We start from the raw sequence: 17,500 nt of genomic DNA on the forward strand, positions 1-17,500 counted from the left end.
TTTTTTTTAATTTAATTTTTTTTTTTTTTTTTTTTTTTTTTTCACGAAAGGCTGAGATGGTTTTGTCATAAAATGGCTGCCATTATAACAATCATGATTTTAAATTTTTTTTTTTTTGTCTTTTATTGTTATAATTATTTATTCTGCTGGTGTCGTGTATTTTTTGTCTTTTTTCGTGAGTCTTTTTTTTTTTCATTTTGATAATGTAAGAATTGGGCTTTTGTATAGCGCAATATCCACTAAACGTGCGCAAAGCTGTTTACAAAGGGTCCCTGTCCAACAGGAACACGTAACAGGCAGAACGAGACATGAGGCCTGTTTGGCGATATTATATTTTATTTCCGACAGAGACAACGCTATTAACGGCCTAGTACTCATTTTACATCTGAGTACGGTAAGAGAATGTGGGTAAAGAGCCTTTTCCAAGGACTCCACTATGCGCAGAGCGAGATGAATAATAGATAATAAATAAATGAATAAATAATGGAAAATAAATAGATAACAAATAAAGAAATAAATATAAATATAACAAATAAGGTAAATAAATAAATAACAAATAAATAAGTAATGGTATAATTATATACAGAACAAATAAATATATTAAGATAAATAGACGCATAACAAACAAATAAATAAAGATAAATATTATATACATAACAATCAAATAAATAAACAAATAAATCTACATAACAACAAGATAATATATTATAAAACTATGGAAAGATACAGCGATGAAAAGGGGAATACTCTTCAACAGTCGTAACGTCACTTCCTTCCTAATGACGCATGGTAACTTAGTAACACTGGCTCTAAACTATCGGAATAATGGCGGACGCCCGTATGAAATATTTCTCCGGCGAGCATAACAGCGTATCCAGAGGGAAAAAAATACATAAATTTGATCATGTTTTGACTTTTACACATTCTGATCACAAAGCATATGAAAAGTTCTAGCCAGCATGAAGAATAAAAAATAATGACTTTCTTTGTTTAGAACCAAGATGGCCGCCTTTGCCGGGCGGCGTGACATCAGACTACTGAATCCAATTAAGGTTACTTATTATTTATATGTCGGAAAAATAGAAAGAAGAAAAAAAGAACACAAAAAAGAAAAAATCCCTGCGTCAGCCGGGAGTCGAACCCGGGTCGATTGCTTGGAAGGCAACCATGCTGACCGTTACACCACCGACGCTGTGATTGACACAAGATTTGATCATATTAATTAGAATTATGAAGATTGTGAATGGTGATCACGCAAGCATGGAAGGAGATCAGTGGTTGAAATGGCTAAGAAGCTCATAACATTGCCATCCGGAAGTATAACGGACCAACACACAAAACTTTATGTATCCATGAACGGTTATAGTCAGGTTAATACAGTTCAGTGAGCATTACTCATAAACGCGGATGGCAAAAAACAATAACAAAAATCTGAGTGACGTCATCTTCGAACTATCTATAGCCTGAGACTGAAATCCAAAAGAACTGGCAGTTGGACGTCATTAGTGAGTTGTCATTAGTAGATCTCATGGAAACAAGTAATTTCATTGGTTGAACTATTGAATACAACTCACGATTTTTTTTCTTTTGAAGCAAAAGGCTGGCATTTTGACGTCATTTTTTGGTCAATTTCAGGCCATAACTTTCTGAAGGCCACGCTACCAGATGTCATGTCTCATTCTACATGTTTCATGTTACTGTTGGTCGGCGGGACCCTTTGTAAAGCGCTTGAGCACGTTTTGTGGATATTTCTCTATATAAAGGCTCAACTTTTAAAATGATATTAAGTGTTGTTCTTGTTGGGTTTTTGTTGTTGTTTTTTTTTGTTAGTTTGTTTGTTTTTGTTTTAAGTTTTTATTTTTTTGTTGGTTTTAAAAAAATTCATATCATAATCCTTAATAAATTAATTAGTTAAATTCGTTTTTACACATTGTTTTTTGTTGGTAGTTTTATTATGACTGTCTGCTTTTTATAAGTGAGAAAAACATTTTATGTATGTCATTTTTATACCCTGCATATTTGGCAATTGCCCCCCCCCCTTCCTCTCCCCCCCCCCTCTCTCTCTCTCTCTCTCTCTCTCTCTCTCTCTCTCTCTTCTCTCTTCTCTCTTCTCTCTTCTTCTTCTTCTTCTTCTTCTTCTTCTTCTTCTTCTTCTTCTTCTTCTTCTTCTTCTTCTTCTTCTTCTTCTTCTTCTTCTTCTTCTTCTTCTTCTATTCCCTCTCTCTCTCTCTCTCTCTCTCTCTCTCTCTCTCTCTCTCTCTCTACTGCTCTAGCTGCATACATAATATGTATTAGGATGTACACGAATGCGTGTGTCATTAATAATGTCTGCGTATGTGGCATATGATGTATGTTTTACTTTCCCCATAATATACACTGTATTTTCAAAACACTGTAACGTTCAACATACGTATGGATCCCCACGCCGATCGACACACACACACACACACACACACACACACACACACACACACACACACACAATAGATAGAAACGAACCCCCCCCCCCCCCAAAAAAAAAAAAAATAAATAAAAAACAAAACAATAAACAAACAAGCATATCAACCACATCTGTAGTCAAAACCGTGAAATATTTATTATCACATATCGCTTTCACGACTCGAGCTGGAAAAGACGATAACGTGGGTTGTTGTCGCTTACACCGGGTTTTATGACTTGTTATTGCTACATAGATGTGAAAACAGACGGGTGTTATGGCTCCCTGAGTGAGATGAGTTTTCGTGGTGTTTGATTTGCATGACTGGAAATAGGGATGGCTGAAAAGTGAAGTTCTCTGCTCTGTCTGGTTGATCTCAATGACAAAAGAGAAAGTTGTGAATGGTTTCTAGTTCGTTGCGGCTATAATAATGTGGTCTCGTGGTATGACACTCGCTATCGGATAGGAAGGTCCTGGGTTCGTGCCTCGCGTATTATTATTATTATTATTATTAGTAGTAGTAGTAGTAGTAGTATTACTATTATTATAATTATAATAATAATATTAATTATTATTATTATTCAATTTTGTTTTGAATGGGAAGTAAATTGCGACTATGTGGTCTTTTGTTATGACACTAGCTTTCGGATCGGAAGGTCATGGGTTCGAGCCTCGCTCGGCGCATAGTTGATTGAGTCATTGGAAAAGACTCTTTACTCACATTCTCTCACCGTTCAGGTGTAAAATGAGTACCTGGTCGTTTACAGCGTTGTCTCTATCCGAAAAAAGTATTAATATCGCCTAACAGGCGTCATGTCACATCCTACATGTTAAGTGTTGCTGTTGGCCATGGACCCATTGTAAAGCGACTTGAGCACGTTTAGTGGATATTGCTCTATATTAAAGCTCCATTTTTCCTGTTGCTGCTTCAGCTGTGTATGATGAAAATGTTGATGCTTAAAGCTCGAAGGAAAATAATAAAGATACGTATTGGATTGTAAGGTTCAATTTATTAGATGAAGACAGATACTGTGGACGTTTCGGGTTTCCCCGTCATCAACAAAATAGGAGGAATTAAACACGACTGTGGACGTTTCGGGTTTCCCCTTTATCAACACAACACGAGGAATTAAACACTAAGGACGAATGATTCGAACCCTGGACCATTTGATCCAAATGCTAGTGTCATAGCTCTAGATCACATAGTTTACAACAAAGAAAAACATATAGATAGAACGAAAATGGCGTCACTCAGGTCTTTGTTATTGTTTTTTTGCCATCCACGTTTATGAGTAATTCTCACTCAACGGTATTAACCCGACTATAAAAGTTCACGATTACACATAGTTTTGTGTGTTGGCCCGTTATACTTCCGGATGGCAATGTTGTGAGCTTCTTAGCCAAGCGCATACTATATAAAGGATAAACTTTCACACGATGACAACCTTGTGTTTTTATTAAAATAATATATGAAAAGTTTTCCTATTTCCTTTCAAATCTTTGCAGCATGAAGAAAGCCGTGACCGGACCGGACCGGAACGTACCGGGATACGCATCGTTAAAAACATGTGTTTTGAACAACGTGCTGTGGTTGGGATATCCGTTACTAGTTATTAATCCACGGACGTGTATGCAGGCTGGGGTTGAGAAACGGGGAGTGGGGGGGGGGGGGAGAGAGAGAGAGAGAGAGAGAGAGAGAGAGAGAGAGAGAGAGAGAGAGAGAGGAGAGAAAGAGAGAGAGAGAATGAAAAGGATGAGTAGAGAGTGTGAGAGTAATAAAGAGAGAGATGGAAAGAGAGAGAGAGAGAGAGAGAGAGAGAGAGAGAGAGAGAGAGAGCAAGAGAGAGAGACAGGGAGAGATAATATATAGAGAGATGGGAAGTGAGAGAGAGAGAGCGAGAGAGAGAGAGAGAGAGAGAGGGAGGGAGTGGGAGAGAGAGAAAGAGAGAGTGAGTGAGAAGGGGGAGGAGAGAGAGTGTGAGAGAAATAGAGAGAAGGAGAATAAGAAGGGGGGGGGGGGGGAGTGTGAGAGAAATAGAGAGGGAGAGTGTGTGTGCGTGTGTGTGTGTGTGTGTGTGTGTGTGTGTGAGAGAGAGAGAGAGTGAGTGCTTTATCATGGCTGTTCATTATTGATATCAAATATCCCATATTATCCCAGTCCTCTCCCTAAAGAATTGTAACGCGTAATGATATCAAGTTTACAATGATAATTTGTAACGCCAGATTATCAAACGTTGAATTTCACTAAAATTAGATAATATTTTCAAAAAGAAGTATCATTTCAATATTTTTGAAAATATCTTTTACTCAGAGCAGATGACGAAATCAAAATTAATAGAGGGATAGAATAAAAAAAATATTACACTTTTGAATTTTATAAATAAAATAAAATAAAATAAAAATACGGTTCCCTTTATTCAACCCGAAGGGGAAATTTGTCTTTAGGGTCTTTTCCAAGGGAAGACTGGAATAACCCAGGCGTCAGCCGAAGTGCACCGCCGCAAAGTAAGCTAGGGCGAGGTGACTTGCTCTTGGGGGTTCTTAACTGTAGTTTGTCCCAGGTTCGAGTCTCGATGTTCATTGCGAAAATATGAGTCCTTGGAAAAAAGAAAAATATTTCTTTACCCACATTCTCTCACCAAACTCAGGTGTAGTACCCAATGGCAGGTAGCAACGTAGTGTTTCTGTTATCAAAAAGTGTGGAAAATGATTGGCTTTGGGATCGACGTAAATTCCATCGTTTTGAGCATATTTTGTGGATATTGCACAGAATGTGAAAGCTCACCGGGTATTTTTGGGTTGTTTGTTGTTTGTTTGGGTTTTTATGGGGTTTTTTTGGGGGGTTTTTTTAATTGTTTTTTTATTTGTTTTTTATGGGGGGGGGGGGGGGGGGGGGGGGGGGGGGAGGGGGGGGAAAGGGGGGGGGGGGGGCGTTTTTTATGTTTTGTTTTAATTTAGTATATATACTTTTTTGTCTACTTTTTATTCTTTTTTCATACTTTCTTTTTACAAAAAAAAAACAAAAAAAAAAAAACAACTGTAAACCACCGGAACTGTTATTTTTGTTTGTATTTTTTGTGCCATAGCGTCCATACACCGTCGTATAAGTAGTGTAAGCAATAAGGTTGTCTTTGACATAATATTCTATGTTTTCTATGATTCTTTGATCCAGGCTGGTTCGTGTTTGAAAGTTGAAAAGAAATGGGTAGATTTAGAAACATGGACGAACATGAAAGACTTGAACACTGTTCTGACGTACTCTGGAAAAAAAAACCCATATTTAAAAATTTGGCCAGAAAAACTCGTCCTTCAAATATCGATCGATTTAAATGACCCTCATCTTGGCAAAAACTCTCAAACCCGGGACTTCGCCGAAGTCCCGGGTTTGAGAAATTTTTGCCAAGATGAGGGTCATTTAAATCGATCGATATTTGAAGGACGAGTTTTCTGGCCAAATTTTTAGATATGTTTTTTTTCCTTCCAGAGTAAGCTAGTGTTGGAGGTACGGAAGTAATTAGAGAGGGATGGAAATGTACATAGAGGTTTAATTAACCAGTTAACTGCCGTACTCCAGGAAGACTCTTTATCTAAAAAATTTGGCCAGAAAACTCGTCCTTCAAATATCGATTAATACAAATTATGAACCTCATCCTTGGCAAAAACGTCTTAAACCTGGGACATCGCGAGGTCTTCCTTAAAGTCACAGGTTTAAAAGTGTGTTTTATTCTTCACCAAGTTGAGGGTCATTTAAATCGATCGATATTTGAAGGACAAGTTTTCTGGCCAAATTTTTAAATACGTTTTTTTTTCTCTCCAGAGTTTGGCCAGTTAACCGGTAAAAAAAAAAAAAATGATATAGACAAGCTGGTTGAAATGAAGAAAAAATGACATGTCATTTTAAAAGATAAACTTGTTATGTATTGTGAGGAGTATATCAAATAGTGAGAGAAGAAGTGGAAAAGATAACGTAATTATTGAGAAAGCACGGAGAGGGGGGTGGGGGGGGGGGGGGGGCTGAAAGAAGGAGCTTAAGTAGAATGTGTGAGATAGAAAGGAGGAGGGGATGGAATTTAGTTGAGGGATACATGTTCAAAGAGAAGGATAATGATATTAAGAATAGTAAATAAAGGAAGGGAGAAGGTAGAATTAAAGACATATATATATATATATATATATATATATATATATATATATATATATATATATATATATATATATATAGAGAGAGAGAGAGAGAGAGAGAGAGAGAGAGAGAGAGATAGACAGATAGACAGTTAGATAGATAGATAGATAGATAGATAGATAGATAGATAGACAGATAGATAGACCGATTGATTGATTGGTTGATTGATTGATTTATTGATTGATTGATTGATTGATTGATTGATTGGTTGGTTGATGGATAGATAGATAGATGGCTGGATAGATAGGGTGTCTCATGTCTTTTAAGAAGTTCAAGCCATGTGGAGTGCGGTCATTGACGGACGGGCAACATTGAACCTAAGACTCTATTTATACCGTATGGAATACTTATCAAATCAACATCATCTCTGAGTTAATACTTTCAAATCCTAATTCGCAATATTTTTTTAAAGAGCCGAAGCAAATAAAAATCAGAATTTACATTGATCAGAAAGCAGTAGAGATAAAAATTTATTTCGGGTTCTGTAATAATTCAATGAAGTCAATAATTGTTTTATGCCATTTTGATCGGACGCTGGTCAATTGCAATATACTTATCTACTCATAATATGTGAAATATACTTATACTTGAGATTTTATGTTACGCAATATCCACTAAATGTGCTCAAAGCGCTTTAAAAGGGGTTTCATTGGCCAACAGAAACATTTAACATGAAAGACGTTACATGGCGCCTGTTAGGTGATATTATATTTTTTTTCGGACAGAGACAACGCTGTTAACGACCAGGTACTCATTTTACACCTGAATACGGTAAGAGAATGCGAGTAAAGAGCTTTTTCCAAGGATTCAACTATGCACCGAGTGAGACTCGAACCCAGGACCTTCCCATCCAAAAGCTAGTGTCATACCACAAGACGACATCTGCTGTAAATCGATAATATCTAAAAAAATGTTGTTTTTCTTTTTAAAATTTATATTCGGACTCATTTGAGGTCATTTGTATGTCGGTTTAAAGTCTCTACCGGTCGAGGTGTTGGGTGTTCAAGCCATCTTTGATTATCTATAAATAAGACAAGAAAGACGCCGTTAATACCTTTGTGCATCTGCTCACGAGTTCCCATTAAACTTTCATCAGCACCATTGATGATTAAATACATTTCAAAGAAAACTTCAAAGACACTAATATCATTGAATTCCACCACATCACCCAATAATTGCATGGGAATTTTGCCCTCGCGCGTATCAACAATGGCCCCGATGATCACAATAATGGCACCTCCGCACAAAAACACGCGCTGCAGGGGCATTTCCTAATTGCTAATTAACTCTCAGTTTTCAAATTTTAAACTTCCGGCGCAATGCTACATCACGCTGTTTAAACTTAACACCTCGTGCGCCCCGCCCGCTTCGCCTCACACTACGCTACGCCACTGCCTTTACATAACAACAATGCATTAACTCACTGACAGCACAGAGAAAAAGAGAAGAAGAAAAAAACTCCCACGTTCCCAAAGGGCTCTTAGGGTTAATTAAGTTTAATTCTCCTTTCATTTCACACCATCTCGCACCAGCTCGCACCGCGATCTTAATATCAACATCATTACTACATCTTTTTCTCATTTCATTAAAAACTTTAATTCAAGACGTCCAGGAAAAGAAGAAAAAAAAACACGAAACGAAATTTAACCCTGACAACTGAGCGGGAACAGAATGCACGCTGTGCTTTTAGACGCTGGTGGCAGGCGCGGGACTGCTGAACGGGCATGTCGATCCGGGTTCTCTCATTTTTGCCTCATGGCGAGAAAACATCCTTTTGTACCTAGAACTAATTACTTCGACGTTCGTCTTGTATTTTCACGACATAACTGACAATTCTTCCGTTTGAAAGAAAATTAATCCGGAATAAACTCTTCCGAGACAAATTAAATCACAGTTCTTTAAAGTAGTCATTTAGAACTATGAGGTTCATAGAGCTGGAGTTTATCCCGGTTTCTATAGAGTGAAAAGTTACAAAAGCAATTTCTTGCTACCCTTTTAATTTTGATAGGACGCTAGCCTACGGCAGTGCACTTTTCGTCAGATCAAAGAGACATAGATACCCAATCACTTGTGAAGAATATAATGCAGGAATTAAAATTGTCCCAAATATCGGGAGCCGCTGTGGTGTAATGTGGTGTGGCACTTCTGACCAGTAATCAGAAGGTCTGAGGTTCGATCCCCAGTCAAGGCAGACCGATTTTTTGGGGGATGGTTTGGGAGGGTCAGAAAAAATAAATCGATTTCACCCGGGATCGATCTCGGTTCCTTTCGCATTGAATAAATAATTTATTGTCGGTAAAAATACATTTTATGTTCATGTTCAAAGTTCAAAAACGTTTATTTTAGGCAATTGCCAATGTAACTCATACAAGAATATACTTTATCAACAAATCAAATAAGTAAAATCAATAATAAAGCAAGGCAAACAACGAAAATAATAATGATAATAATAAATTATGCATACATCTTTTATACATACCTACAACTTAACGATAACGGCAAAATAAAAATGTAATAATTTGAAAATATATATATTGATAGATTTTTCTTAATAAAATCTGAATTAAAATCAGTAAGCCCTTTAAGACTTTTCACCGACATAAGAATTAGAAAAAAAACCCCAACTTTTCACATAAATTAAATACTATATAATATCATACATACAAATTTGACGTGCCTCACTGTTTTATTGAATATGAATATATATCAAATCTACGGGGAAAAAACAGATTGAACGAGTTTGAGAATCTGACACCTTGTTATAAGAATCTCTCGCTTGTAAAACGAGTGATCTATCAACTGAGCTATTGAGACCGCCCACAATTATTTTATCCTTCTTTATATTTGACAAAAAAAAAAAAAAAAAAAAAAACAAACCCAAAAACTTTAGCTTTTATATAGCGCAATATCCACTAAACGTGCTCAAATCGCTTTTTACAAGGGGTCCCTGGCCAACAGCAACATTTAACATGTAGGACAAGACATGACGCCTGTATGGCGATATTACAATCTTTTTCGGACAAAGACAACGCTGTTGACGACCAGGTACCCATTCTACACTTGAGTACGGTGAGAAAATGTGAGTAAAGAGCCTTTTTCAAGGAGTGAACTATGCACCGAGCGAGGCAGGCTCGAACCTAGGACCTTCCGATCCGAAAGCGAGTGTCGTACCACAAGACCACATAACATAGCCGCATGACGAATCAACTTGGAACGGTCAATTTGGAATATGATGATTTTGCCTGGAGAGGGGATCACAATAATAAATAGTTCTATGTGTGTAAAAGGACTAGGGACTCTAATGACTTAGGGTATAATGGGGACTGGGTGTGGAACAAGGGGACATCACCCAATACCGTGAACGTGAGAAGTTACAGGCCCCTGACAATGAAGGGTATAGTGTTTTAACACCGCTAGGGGGCGACAGACGTGGTGCGTGTAACGAGATTTATCCATTTATCCCCCTTGGTACCAGCATGTTAGCTTATCCTCTATTTTAAAAGTCCTTATTTTTTCTTTTCACTTGATAATCACCAGTTAACGCTGTAGGCTACTCTGGAAAAAATCGTATTTAAAAATTTGGCCAGAAAACTCGTCCTTCAAATATCGATCGATTTAAATGACCCTCGTCTTGGCAAAGATTCTCAAAACCTGGGACTTAGAAATTCCCAGGTTTGAGAGTTTTTGCAAAGACGGGGGCCATTTAGATCGATTGATATTTGAAGGACGATTTTTCTGGCCAAATTGTTCAATACCAGTTTTTACAGTTATCTCGTTTGTTCTGAAATCGATTCATCTGATGCTGGTAGGCTACGTCGTGAAGAAAGTGATTTTAAGTGAAAAAAAAAAATAGAAATATAGACACATAAATTATATAGATAGTTCGAAGATGACGTCACTCAGGTCTTTGTTATTGTTTTTTTTTTTTTTTTTGTTTTTTTTTTTTTTTTTTGTCATCCGCGTTTATGAGTAATGCTCACTGAACTGTATTAACCCGACTAGAAACGTTCATGGATACACACAGTTTTGTGTGTTGGTCCGTTATACTTCCGGATGGCAATGTTATGAGCTTCTTAGCCAAGCGCATACTATCTATACTGTACATGTTATTTTATATTAATAAATTTAGAAGCAGGCACGAACTGAACGAGTGTGTTTGGAAAAAGGTTGACTGATTATTTGGGATGTTTTGTTTTCTTGTATTTTTCTTTCTTGATTTGTCTGGCACCTTTCCACACACACACACACACACACGCGCGCGCACACGCACACTCACACACACATACACACACTCTTGTTTAGATCTTTATCTTATACTGGTGTCTGCTCCTTAATTTCTTAATTTTATATTTTCAAAAAAATAAAATGGAGCAACTCAAAAATATCTTCGTCCTCCTCCTCTCGTGTTCAATGCGTGTGTTGTTTGATGCAAGCGACGGTTCACTGCTTAAAAACGCGTACCCTTGTGAAGAATACAAGTATCAAAATTGGCCCAACTATCGGGAGCTTCCGTGGTGTAACGGTAGCACGATAATCAGAAGGTCTGAGGTTCGTTCCCCAGTTGGGGTCGACTGATTTTTTGGGGGGATTTTTTTTTCTTTTGTCTTGTATTTTTCTTTCTTGCTTTGTATGGCACCTTTCATACACACTTGTTCCGTTCTTTATGTTATTTTAATTTGACATACACATATATATATATAATATATATATATATATATATATATATATATATATATATATATATTATTCCTGCCCATCAATGTTTTGTTTATTTATCTTAACAACGCCACTACCACATCATCTCATTCATCGGTAGCGCTTCATTCATCTTGTTTGTTGATAAAGGGGAAACCCGAAACGTCCATTCTATCTGTGTTCGTAATTAAATTGAAGCTTACATTTCACTTTGTTATTTATCACACATATATTTCACACTTAAGTCCAAACCAACTTTTTACTTTTCTGAAAAGATTTATGTCCTTTTTTTTTTTCAAGCAGAAAAAAACAAAACATTTTCTATAAACCTGATTAAAATGTAATAACAACCCCCTCCCCCCCCCCCCCCAAATAAAAATAAAATAAAACCCCAAAACAATAACAAAAAGAAATACATACATAAATCAGAGGCCCCAAACCAGAGGACTAGAATGAACTGTCACCAAACATGATGGCGATCTCTACCATTTTCAGGTTTTAAAAAAGCCATTTATTTAACAACCAATTTCAATTTCACAGTGGACGATAAAGAATCCTCAATAATTGAACATTTCACATCCATCAGAAGGTTCAAGTTGTATCGCCGTATCGCAAAAATTCTAATCTTGAACATTTTAAATGAACTTTGACACTTTTAAAAATATTTTTGGAGAAGACAACGATCTTTGAAATGACTTTCTAATCTCAGCATGCTCTCTCTCTCTCTCTCTCTCTCTCTCTCTCTCTCTCTCTCTCTCTCTCCCTCTCTCTCTCTCTCTCTCTCTCTCTCTCTCCCTTTCCAATCCGTATGTGTCTTTTTCTTCCTCAATACTGTTTTCAATTAAAGATAATGTCAATTGAGATAATATTTTTGTGGGTTCGTTTGTTTGTTTGTTTTGTTTTGATTTTTGTTTTGTTTTTTGCTTAACCAGATATTTAAAAAAAAATTCCTTTTATTCATCCCATAGGGGTAATTTATCTCTAGGGTCTATTCCAAGGAAAGACTGGGAATAACCCAGGCGTTAGCCGCAGTGCAGCGCCGCAAATCCAGCTACGTGACTTGCTCAAGGCTACACAACGCAGCGGCAGCGGGTGACGGGTACGAACCAAAGACCGTACCCCTGATCTCAACATGATTTGATTTTTAAAAAAAAGAAAAAAAGCCAAAAGCAATAACAATAACAGAAACAATAACAATTAAAAAAAAAAACAACAACATAAAAACAAAAACAAACAAAAGCATTAACAATTACAGAAACCATAACAATAACAAACAAAAAAAAAAGAAAAACATTAACAATAACAGTAACAATAATAATAACCAAAAACACACAAAATAATAAAAACCCCCAAAAACAATAACGATAACAAAAGCAATAACGTCCACATAAAATAAAATTTTGCATATTATTCGATTACAACCGACTATTCTGATTCGAATACTCAACTACAACCTTCTTCCTCCCCCTTTCCCCCCCCCCCCCTCCCCGCCCCCCACACAAACACAAACACCCCCCCCCCCCCCCCCCCCCTCCCCCCCCCCCCTCCCCCCCCCCTCCCCCTGCTCGTTCCTCATGAATACAACAGTCAAGGAAAACCCGTGTCAAACAACTCCCCCCCCCCCCCCCCCCCCCCCCCCCCCCCCCTCATATTATCAATCTTGTTCCATCTTTCTCCGGTTTTCATTCCGTTTAATCAGCCTCAGCAATTTATTTTCCGTCCCGTGTTCAATTCCCCACCTCCTTGTCTCTCTCATTTCCTCTTCCCCCCTTGATCCTAATTCCGTTCTCGTCTCCTGATTGGCTGAGATCAGCCATTGCTGTCACGTGACTATTACTAGTGGCCTCATCAGTGCGGTCATGACATCGTTGGGTCACAAATCCCAAGACAAAGGACATGAGAATGGATGGGGCTAATCCCGGTTTCTGTATGATTGAACATAATAAGTTCAAAAGTTTATTTTTAGGCAATTGCCGATATAACTCATACAAGACTATAATATTTTCATCAACAAATGAAATAAGTAAAATCAATAATAAAGCAAAGCAAACAATAATAATAATAATAATAATAATAATAATAATAATAATAATAATAATAATAATAATAATAATAATAATATAATATTAATAATAATAATAATAATAATAATCATGATCATAATAATAATAATAATAATAATAATAAATAATAATAATAATAATAATAATGAATAATAATAATAATAATATTAATAATAATAATAATAATGATGATGATGATGATGATAATTATAATGGTGATAATAATAATCTAAAATCATCTAAAGATTTAATTAATAGATTAGGTTGAATTATAAATTAATAATTAATTTAAAAAAAAAAAGAAGTCCTTGGTACAACTCAAATAATTCACATTTTATGAATCAACATAAGATACGACATGACGATAATGACTTTTTTACACTGTACTTTGAGATATGTTAACATAAGATTTATATAATCATGAAATATTCTTATAATAATAGGATATGTGACCAAATTCTTCACGTTTTTCAAAACGGTATTATTACAAACTCGAACCCTCAGGGAAAAAGGAAGGGTTGGGAGGCCAAAGTAGACATGAAGAAGGTCTTTTGAGGAAAAGGTGACGTTGGGTGCGATGTCCTGGGGAGCTTTTAACATTCGATCATTTAAATTGCGCAATATCAACCAAACGTGCTCAATCCCCCCCCCCCCCCACCAACCCCCCCCCACCCCCATTACAAAAATAAACCGTGTAACAAACTAATATTATGAAAATACAATAATAATAACAATAACAACAACAAGCACGTACACACAAACACACACACACACATACACACACACACACATAGAGAGATTTTCGCTCTCTCTCTCTCTCTCTCTCTCTCTCTCTCTCTCTCTCTCTCCCTGTTCCTCTTTCACACACACAGACATTCAGAAACAAACTTAGACACAGATACCCACCCGTATCTATCTATCTATCTATCTGTATATATACATATATATATATATATATATACATATATATATATATATATATATATATATATATATATATATATATATATCTTATCTATCTATCTATCCATCCATATATCTATCTATTTATCTATCTATCTATCTATCTATCTATCTATCTATCTATTAATTTATCTCTATCTATCTATCTATCTATCTATCTATCTATCTATCTATCTATCTATCTATCTATCTATCTATCTATCTATCTGTACATATCTCTCTCTCATTCACACCTCCCCCCCCCCCACACACACACCCCAGACACACACACACACACTCATACACACACACATACACTCATTCACACACGACACACACACAAGAATAATAATTTAAAAAAGAAGTATCCAGCGTTACAAACTCCATATAAAATAGAACCTCGAGACCAAAATTGACCCCCATCATATTTTCAATCCACTCATAGAAGGAACAAAAGCTATCCATCTAAGAAACCTGCCTGCCTGTGTGTGCCGTGCATTAGGAGAAAATAAAAGCCTTTTCCGTTGGCAATTTGGAGACAAAAAAAAAGGAACACGAAGGGAGAGTAGGAGGTCGAAAAAAAAAAAAAAAAAACAAAAAAAAAAACAATGAAAGGAAAACTGGATTAACTAATGCAGAGAAGAAGAAGCATTAGTTCCAATTATTTTAGTTAATGATTTTCCATTTTTCCTCTGCGTTGAAAACCAAAACAAAAAGACAGAAATATGTTGGGAATCTGTCATTTGTATTCTGTAATTTTCATCGTTGTGTTTTTGTTGTGTTGTTTGTTTGTTTGTTTTTTTGTTTTGTTTTTTTTTTTAATTATTATCCTTTCCTTGAGAATTGAATGTGAAGCATGCATGAGGCATCTTATGGAAGCAAAATAGGATAATTGATTGAAAGAGAGGTTAGATCAATGGTATAGGTTAAGTACAAAGGGTGTTTTTTAAATATAAATTTTACAAATAAATAAGAAAATAGATGAATAGATAAATATATAAGTTTGTAAATAAATAATAAACAAATACATAAATTAATAAATAAATAAATAAATAGATAAATAAATAGACAACTAATGTTTTAAAAGATAAATAAATAATGAAAACAAACAAATAAATAAATACATAAATAGATAAATGAATAAACAGATAAGTGAATAAATGAATAAATAAGTGAATAAATGAATACATAATTAAATAAATCACTACATGTAATCAAATAAAGAATAAAATGAAAAGATAAAAGGAAATAAATAGATACGTTGGTAAAATGAATAAATATAAAATAGATAAAAACAAATATTATATAAATAGATTAATAGATAAATAAATAATTTATAAACACACGACATTTACTATTTTTCTACTCTTCTCTCTGCAATACAGAAATGTGAGCCAATAGGTCACTTATGTTGATAATAACAAGAAATGAAGTGAGTAGGAAAGTGCCAGAGGACAACAGAAAATAACAATTTCGCGGCAGCGACCGGGGCTCGAACCCGGGATCTGTCTGGTACGACAATTCACCAATCTGTACTCATTTTACACCTGAGTACGGTGAGAGAATATGAGTAAAGAGCCTTTTCCAAGGATTAAACTATGCCACGAGCGACGCTCGAACCCAGAACCTTCCGATCCGAAGACTAGTGTTATACCACTAGACAACATGGCCGCAGAAGACCTAATAAATGGTAGATTTTAATCTTAGCGAACCACAGAAAGAATTTGCAGGAACGACGATTAATGCTAAGAAGACAAAGCTTTAGGGGGCGGAAGGGAGGGGGAGGGGGGGGGGGGGGGGTTGAAGAACTCGACTGCGATCATGGATCGATACTAGCCCCCTTGTTTGTGAAGCGATTACTCTACCACCTGAACCAATGGGAGAACTCTAGAAGACCCAATAAATGACAGATTTTAATCTTAGCCAACCACAGATAGGATTTGAAAGAATGACGATTAATGTGACATGAGTGGCCATGTTCACTGTGGGGACCGCGGAAATATTAGACTGGCCACCGGAAATGGTTTAAGGTCATCTTGACCATCAAGGCCATTATCGGATTGAGCGATGAAGATGAGACCAAAGCCACCCCAGAGTAAAGTCTAAGGCGGACCTGCCTATTTGAAATGTTAAAAATTCGTAGTTATCAGAGGGAAGAAATATAAAAGTTACTATGATTAAGTTAACAAATTAATATTTTACCCTTAGCAGTATTAAACATGCCTTCAAAACCCTGAATAGATGCTTTGTGGCAACAAAGTTTTGTTTTTTAACACATTGTATTGAATCAAAACTGTCTATTTATTATTTCTGCTGTTGAAGCCAAAAATTCGTATTTTTACGAAATGTCCGCAGTAGTTGCAGGTTTGCTGAGGTGACCAAGGCATCAAGATGAGATATGGATAGAATGAAGTTGACGTCACACATGTCTTTGTTATTGTTTTTTTTCCATCCGCGTTTATGCGTAATTCTCACTAAACTGTATTAACCAGACTATAAAAGTTTAAGGTTACAAATAGTTTTGTGTATTGGTCTGTTATACTTCCGGGTGGCAATGTTGTGACCTTCTTAACCAAGCGCATTATTATCTTTAAAATGACATGACGGATCGGGTTTCAGTCTCGCCGGGAAGACAATTTCATCCAAAAAAAAAAAATATATATTTACTGAAAACGAAAACAAACAAACCAAACCTATATTATGCACTTCTTTCATTTCTATGAAAAGGAAAACCATTATTGGTATGTTTGTCTTGCTTTGTGAGTGGCGTTTGTTCTGATAGTGTGATCATATCAATCTTCTTTTACTACTACTACTACTACTAGGTACTACTACTACTACTACTACTACTACTACTACTACTACTACTACTACTACTACTACTACTACTACTACTACTACTACTACTACTACTACTAATACTACTACTACAACTATTACTACTACTACTACTACCACCACCACTACTACTACTACTACTACTACTACTACTACTACTACTACTACTACTACTACTACTACTACTACTACTACTACTACTACTACTACCACCACAAACCCCACCACCAACACCACCAAATTTCAAATCTGTCAACCGATCTGAACAGCAGAACTGACTCGAAGGAATCAGAATTCACGTGACACAAGTGAGTGTGTCCTTCTTGAGGACCACAAGACAAT

At 36.1% G+C, this 17,500-nt stretch overlaps 1 non-coding gene across 1 annotated transcript; it reads right to left on the reverse strand.

The window, feature by feature from the left end:
- Nucleotides 1-1,120: 1,120 nt before the first annotated feature.
- Trnag-ucc (transfer RNA glycine (anticodon UCC)) lies at nt 1,121-1,192 on the reverse strand. The gene has a single exon. It is a non-coding gene; the product is annotated as a tRNA-Gly (tRNA).
- Nucleotides 1,193-17,500: the final 16,308 nt, after the last annotated feature.

Source organism: Berghia stephanieae, chromosome 7, assembly GCF_034508935.2.
Source record: "Berghia stephanieae isolate SIO BIC M18660-M18661 chromosome 7, UCSD_Bste_1.3, whole genome shotgun sequence".
Lineage (NCBI taxonomy): Eukaryota > Metazoa > Mollusca > Gastropoda > Nudibranchia > Aeolidiidae > Berghia > Berghia stephanieae.